The following is an 8,087-nucleotide window of genomic DNA, read 5'->3' as shown; positions in this document are numbered from 1 at the left end:
TGTGCTTTTGTAACAGAAGAATACTTTGGTATTGTTTGTAATGTTACCTGTGATGTAAGCATCTGATGCTTTCCATTGCTTCAGCCACAGCTTGTCTTTGAGCTCTTTCTTTTCGTCTTTCAGCTTCTTGTTCTCGACGTCTTTCTTCATTTAATATTTTTTTTTATTTATTAAAATTTACAATCAATTCTCGTATTGAGAATTTTCAGTAATTTTTTTCTGGCGTGACGCAGTGACATGGCTAATTATTTATAATAAGTTAATACTTACTATAGATAAGTATAATTTATAAGTAAGTATTATAAATAAGTAAATATTACTTAATATAAATATCTAATTAAATCTAGTGTTTAGGTCTAACGAGTAGTGTTTCTTCAGCCTGCGGATCTGGTCCGACGTATCAAGTAATCTAGTAATTGGGGAGTTTCGACGTTTATTGACTCTTTTGCTATATCTGTCGCTATATTTTGTTATTTCCTCTTTGACTGTGGGTACCTTGAGGTCGCGATGTATTAGTTCGTTGGTGACATACCAGGGTGCATTTATAATGGATCTTAGCGTTTTCGATTCGAAGCGTTGAAGTATTTCAATGTTGGAGTTACTTGCTGTTCCCCATAGTTGGATTCCGTAGGTCCAGACAGGTTTTATTACGGTCTTATAGAGGGTAATTTTATGCTGTGTGTTTAGTTTGGAGCTTCGGCCCGTGAGCCAATAGAATTTTTTTAGTTTGTCCTTTAGTTGCTTCGTTTTGTCTGTGATGTGGTTTTTCCAGATTAGTCTCCTGTCCAGGGTCATGCCCAGGTATCTTGCTAGAAATTGTTGTATTGTTGATGATAACCTGGGGGCAGGTTTGTTTTCGGAGCGTGAAGGTTACATGTGAGAATCTTTTTTCATTAATGTAGTATCGTGGAACAAAAGCCTAAGAGATATCGGGCGAACTATAAGCAATGTCGCGAGAAAGTCGAAGCACCGACAGGCCCAACGATGTGTCGTCGGTCTTTCGGTCGAATAGGTTACGCAAAAAAAGGCCTACGTGACTTTGACTACGAGCGGTTGCGGAGCACGTGCGTGGTGGGGCTAAGAAAAAGACAAAGGAACGATGAGTCATTCGAAAAACAGAGTGTGATTAAAAAAGCGGAGTGCGAGTTGAGCGAGGACTGAGTTTTGCGAGTGGCGTTGCCGAGAGAGTGTTGATTGCGTTTTGGTAAAAGTCGAGTCGCTATCTAGTTATTTAGTTGCGCTGTTTTCTGTACATTTGGTGTGAATAGTTCAGGTTGAACAACAATCGTCTTTTTCTGTCCGATTAACATCTCTATTGTCCATTTTTTGTAAATATACTATATCACGATATTACATTTTTTGGGGGCTCGTCCGGGATTGGACAAGACAGAAAACGAAACGGTTTAACAGAGCTATTCGAGCTAGTTGTGAATTTACCGGTACGCGGTGCGATAAAAGACGATATCGTTGACTGCTTAAGTTTGTGTAGTGTGAAAAATGGCAAACGTTGGGGACGAACGATTGTCGGGTGAAGAGGGTTCGACGCTGGAGGAGCTGAGGAGTAAGCTCGCGCGAATGAACCTCCCTATATCTGGTGCGAGGTCAGTACTGATGGCAAGGCTGAATCGGGCGTGTAGGGCTGGACAATCGTATCGTAAGGGATCGACGGGCGGTGAAGAGCTAACCGGTCAACGAGATTTAGAAAATGTACAGAGAGCTGAGCGTGATTGTAACGAAGGTGAGAATTTTAAGAAAATGAGTACGAAGGAGCTGAAGGAGCGCCTCGTTAGTTTAGGTTTAAAAACGACAGGAAGAAAAGTAGAGTTACGCGCACGGCTACAAGCGGCCATGGATGGTGACGATGTATCGGCGGAAGAAGAGAGCTCCGACGAAAGTGAAGGCGAGGACGATAAACAAGGCGCGCGAGAATACAGGAGAGGCACGCGAGCGGTGTATCAGGACCGCGATGAATATCACCAGAAGGTATGCGTCGGTTCGATGTTGAGTCTTAAAGACGTAGAAGACTCATTAGAGAAATTCAGCGGGGATGATCTGCTGAGTGTAAATCAGTAGGTGGAAGACTTCGAGGAAATGGCAGAAGTGTGGGGTTGGTCAGACGCCCACATGGTGGCCTATGCTAAGAAATTACTCGCAGGCTCCGCTCAGGTCTTCGTACGACAAGAACGATGTGCGAAGTCCTGGGCAAAGCTAAAGAGGGCGTCGAGGGATGAGTTCGAAAATGTAGTAAGTGCCCAGCAACATGAGGATGATCTTGAGCAACTGGTTGGATTTAAGAAGCAATTGGAGAAGAAATTAGCTGATGCTTACGAAGAGGTCGAGGAACAACGTCAGGTTGTTGGACAATGGAAACGACGCGTGCAAAGTCTGAATGGCGAGATGCACGACTTGAGACTACTGTTGGAAGAACAAACAGCTAGGAATAATCTTCTGGAAAAGAAACAGCGCAAATTTGATTCAGAAACTCAGAATCTAAGGAACGATCTGCGGCAAGAGAAAGCGCGACGTAAAAGATTAGCTAGAGAAAAAGAAATCGCGATCGCGGAGAAGTTTACCATAGAACAGAACCTTAGTGACGCAAGATTGGAAATCGAATTGAAGGAAGAAATATTGCGGACATTGGGCCAAGAGCTTGAGGAGTTAACATTTGGTAGCAAAACGGAGGAGGAAGTAGCACAGCTGAAGAAAGCGAAGCATGAGCTGGAGAAAAGGGTAAAGGATCAGGAAGAAGAGTTGGACGACTTAGCTGGCCAGGTGCAGTTGCTCGAGCAGGCGAAGTTAAGGCTCGAGATGAGCATCGAGCAACAACGCAAAGAAATACGCAAAGAGATGCAATAGAGGGACGAGGAGTTAGAAGACGTACATGGTAACGTTCTGAAAAAGGTGAAAGCTCTAGAGTCGCAGTTGGAGAACGAGCGCGAAGAGAGGACGATATTGCTTCGAGAGAAGCATGAATTGGAACGTCGTTTGGTAGCTATCGAAGAACAGAATCGTGCTGAACGTGCGGCAGAAGCTGATACCATGCATAGAATAAGAAGAGATTTGAAGAGAACCAAAGCATTGCTAAGAGACGCTCAAACGATGCTGGAGAGATCGAAAGGTGACTCGACGGGTAAAGCAGCTTTACGACAGCTGAAGAACCAGTTAGAAGATGCAGAATGCGCTAAAGCAGTTGCAGTTAAAGCGAAACAGGCACTGGAGCAAGAACCGAATGAGACGCAGGCTTCGTTGCAGGAAGCACTGCGGCAACGTTCCGAAGCAGAAGATCGTGTTAATGTAGCTAGTCGCGACCGAACTGAGCTACTGCCGCAATTGGAAGAAAATAAAGAAGAGTTGGCAGAAGTTTTGAAGAAGTATCGGGCAGCTGTGCAGCAAGTGTCGGAGGAACGGAGAATAGTGGCAAGATACGTGGTGATTGGTAAAGTGGACCACGAGATGGTGTCCTCGTCGGATTCTTGCGGCCAGCAAGAGGACTTAGCGAACATCACGAGGAGGAAGAATCTGGCTAAACAACAGCAACAGGATGTTGTTGATGATATTTGCGAATTTACTGAGAAGGATAGCGTTGCGGGTGTGAGGGTTGTTTCAAGTTTTCGGATAGACTCGAAGAGAGTGAATGCAAGGCGAACGAAAAGACAAGGGAAGTCGCACGTGCGGAATCCCCCCAATAATATCGATACGAAGATTCGATATACAGAGGATGTGGATGACGAGGACGACGATGGGATTGTCGAGGACACGGTGAACGTGAAGACCTTTGAAAAAGAAGAGATCATAGTCTCGGTAGATGGTAAGTTGTTAACGTCTTCCATGTACGAACCGAGCCTACGAAAATGTCACGATGCTGCCACGACGATCAAAGCCCCTGACAAGAGTGAAATGGGTAAACAAACAGCGGAGAGGAAGATAGAGGAAGAGCGAAAGAGGAGCAGTAGCATCGAGGACGAACAGGCCGCGGTATTCCAAGAGGAACGAGATCAGCTGCGTACAGACGCAAAGAGACGGATCGAAGAGATCCAAGCCCGAGACAAGAACGTTGTGGAAGTGACGTCTAAGTATTGCACCATGAGTTGCCTATTGGTTAGGTAGGACTTTAAGATGGAGTAGTAGGTGTGTGGCAGGATTTTTTAAAGTTTGTATAGTAGTACTTCGTGTCATACTTTGTCGAATGCCTGTTGAATGTTTAGGAATATCGCTGAGCAATATTTTTTCTTTTCAAGGGTTTGGTTGATAATGTGTGTTATGCGATGGATTTGCTCTACTTGTTGTTTCCGAAAACCGAATTGATGATCTGGGAGTATTTTCAAATCCCCTAGGAGTGGAAGGAGTCTATTCGTTAGCATTTTCTCGAATAGTTTTGACAGGATAGGTAAAAGACTAATTGGGCGATAGGAGCTAGTTTCATATATTGGTTTTCCGAGTTTAGGGATGAGAGTAATCAGTGAAATTTTCCAGGCCTTAGGAAAGTATTCAAGGCGAAGAATTGCGTTAAAAATCGATGTGACGAGTGCAATCCCTTTTATGAGAAGTTCATTGATTGCTGTATTGCCTATTAGGTCATGCCCCGCTGCTTTCTTGGGGTTTGGGCGACTGATTGATTCTATAATCTCTGCAGAAGTGATGGGTTCAATAGGAGGAGACATTTAGAAGGGAGAGTGCAGGTGTTCAGTAATGTCTGCGGCAGCTTTGGAGGAATGGGGTTTAAATACTTTAGACAAGTATTTAGCAAACAGGTTGGCTTTACCTATAGGGCTACACGCCCATCCACCTTGCGGACGGCGGATTGATGGGATTATTTGCGGGGAGCGCGTGAGTTTCCTGGAAGCCCTCCATAGTGAGTAGTTGAAGTCAGCTGTGGGGGACAAATTGGCGAGATATTTATGAAAACAGTCTTTTTTGTAATTTTTGATGATTGTGATTGGCTTTCTAGTTGCGTTGTTTAGTTTGCGTTTGTCATCCGGTGTTCTATGGGTCTACCATACTCTTCTTAGTCTACGTTTTTCTGCTATTTTTTTAAATATGTAATGGGGATTTCACGTTTGCTGATGGAAGTCTTAGTAGGTGTGGAGGAGCGGATAGCGTTTATTATGCTCGTGTTTAAGTATTTCGGGACTGCTTCGATATCTTCATTAGTTTTTAGTGAAATTAAGGCTGAAGTTGAGTCATTGAAGACTTCTCTAAAGAGCTTCCAGTTGGTGAGTTGGTTATGAATAAAGCCATTAGGTGTATTCTCGATACTTGTTGAACTGACTGTTGCTATCACGGGCGAATGGTCAGAAGAGAGATCAGCCGAGGAGTTGATTTGGACGTATTTTGGCGAGATATTTTTAGTTATGAAGAAGTCAAGTAAGTCAGGTATTTTGTTAGTGTCAGTGGGCCAGTGTATGGGTTCATATGTGGTGAAGTAGTTGAGATTGTTGGTGATTATGCTGTTTAAGAGATTTTTGCCTCTTACTGTGACCTCTGCCCCATTGGATAAGTTTGGCGTTATAGTCTCCTCCAGCTATGAATCTATTGCCCAGAGTGTCAAGAAAGTTATCAAAATCTTCTTTGGCGATGGAGTGTCTGGGAGGGCAGTATACTGCTGAAGTGGTGATTGTACCATGGTAGTCTTCTATTGCTACGTTTGTTGCTTGGAGGTAGTCTTTCTGGAATGATGCAAGTTCGTAGTGCTTAATACTTGTTTTGATTATGATTCCGGTGCCACCGTGGGGGTATGGTAGAATTTGTAACCATTTATTTTCAGATAGTTTTTGTCGGTGAAGTGGGTTTCCGATACGAGCATTACATCGATTTGCTGGTGTTTTAGGAAGAGTTCTAGTTCAAATTTGTGTTGCGCTAGACCGTTGGCGTTCCAAAGAGCTATGCGTCTTGGTTTTATTTTTCGTCGGGGAGTATTAATTTCTCCATGATGAGTGTTAATAGCGATAGCAAATTATTTATTTGCTCTGATTGTTTTTCTATTAACTTTTCAAGTCTAGTGTCACGTCGATTCGGGATTATTTCACATTCCGCACGTAAGGTGAGAGATTCTGTTAGGGAAGTGATACATTTACACTGTACATGAGAGTGTGTGTGTAAGGGTCAGAGGGCGTCCAGGTCTTAGTTGAGACAAAAGACTGCCGTTAGAAGATTCTGGATAGTCGGTTGGCAACAAGCGTGCGTGCAAGACGTTCTTCAAAGTGTAATATAGATGTATAGTTGTTGTGTGTGAAATATAGTCAATTATTTGTATTTCCAAATCCTCGAATTTCCTTAACATGGTAGCAGAGCGTGGTTACTAGTTTTGCAAGATATTTAGTGCGTGGTTACGATCTTGCGAGTGAGTTTTCAGTAAAGAAAACAAAAAACTTTCAGAGGAAAAAATATACTTCGAGCACGTAGGAACGCTTGAGTAAGAAAAGAAAAAAAAGAAGAATCAATTAAAATGGAGAGATCGGAAATCATGATACCTATATTCGATGGTGAGGATTATGGAATGTGGAAGCAAAGAATCACGATGTTTCTCAAGTATAAGGAATGCGAGGTTGTTACAACTAGAATGAAGAACGAAAGAGACGATGAAGACTGGGACAAAAAGGATTTGAAGGCGATAAATATAATTTATAGTGTAATATCGAACAGACAATTGGAGTATGTTAGGGAAGGAAAAACGGCGTATGATATAATAAAAAGGTTCGATGAAATGTACTTGAAAGAGTCGACGGCACTGCAGATCGTATGCAGAAGGAGATTGGAAAACATAAGACTGGAGAACTACAGTGATTCAGCATCATTCTTTAACGATTTCGAAAAATTAATAAATGAATTAAGAAGTGCGGGCGCACAAGTATGTGAGAGGGAAAAGCTGAATTACATGCTGAATACGTTACCCGAAGAATACAGCTACATAGCGGACATAATAGACGCATTGAAAGAAGAGAATCAAACGGTATGTGAAAAATATAATAGAAATAGCAGAGAAGGAAAATAAATCCAATCGAGGAGAAAGGCAAACCAACGCCTTTTCTGCAAAAAAGGAAGGATGCTTCAGATGTGGAAAATTAGGACACTTTGCGAGAGAGTGTCAAAATGGCGTGACAGCGGGAAGCAGTAACGGCTATTGGCATGGGCCAACACGTGGTCCAAACAGAGGAAGAGAGAACAAAGGCAATACGAGCAGGGGACGTGGAAACTTTCATCGTCAATCAACAACCGGCACGGGCGAGCATGGAAACTCAAGAGCAGGCATATGGATAGCAACGGCGCACGCAGCAAACAGCAGTGAGACGAATGAAATAAGTAAGAACGAAATAGTGTGGCTATTAGATAGCGGTTGTACCGATCACATAATTAATGATATAAATTATTTGGATAAATCTATCGACCTAAAAGAACTGGTAAATATATATTTAGGCGATAATGGACCGATAAAAGCGACAAAAGTTGGGAATGTTATAAGTTATTTTGAAGCATTCGGAAAACAAAATAAAATAAATATGAGGAAAGTATTTTACGCGAAAGAAATGTCCGCAAATTTGATTAGTTTAGGTAAACTAACAGACAATAAGAATACGGTTATTTCCAAAGGAAATATTGCGAAAGTAATAGATGAGGATAATAAACTTACAGCTGTAGCGTTCAAAGAAAATGGGACATACAGAATAAAAAGTATATTGAAAGGGAAGAAGCACTTAGTAAACAGCGCCGAACGTAGTGGTATGAGTAAAAAGGAAAGATGGCATAGGATGCTAGGACACGTAAATTTTAAATACCTAAATATTTTGGGTAAAGAGCAGCTAGTGACTGGCATACCGAATGAATTTGAAAAGGAACTTTTGAAATGTAGGGTGTGTATAGAAAGCAAAATGCATAACTTACCTTTCAAAAATAATCGAACTAAGGCTAGGGAAATTATTCATACGGACGTATGTGGTCCCTTTAAGACTGCCGGATTCAATGGAGAAAAATATTTTATTTCATTTATCGATGATTATAGTAAAATAACTAGGATCTATTATATAAAATCAAAAGAGGTCTTTGATTCTTTCGTACAGTTCGTAAATGAAGCCGAAAATTTAACGGGCCCC

The 8,087-nt window shown here is 42.0% G+C and overlaps 1 pseudogene; it reads left to right on the top strand.

Moving 5' to 3' along the window:
- The first annotated feature begins 2,228 nt into the window (after nt 1-2,228).
- On the top strand, nt 2,229-4,107 carry LOC126874819 (unconventional myosin-XVIIIa-like; annotated as a pseudogene).
- Nucleotides 4,108-8,087: the final 3,980 nt, after the last annotated feature.

Source organism: Bombus huntii, chromosome 16 (assembly GCF_024542735.1).
Source record: "Bombus huntii isolate Logan2020A chromosome 16, iyBomHunt1.1, whole genome shotgun sequence".
In the NCBI taxonomy this organism is placed as follows: Eukaryota; Metazoa; Arthropoda; class Insecta; order Hymenoptera; family Apidae; genus Bombus; species Bombus huntii.
This window is presented reverse-complemented; position numbering and strand designations above follow the sequence as displayed.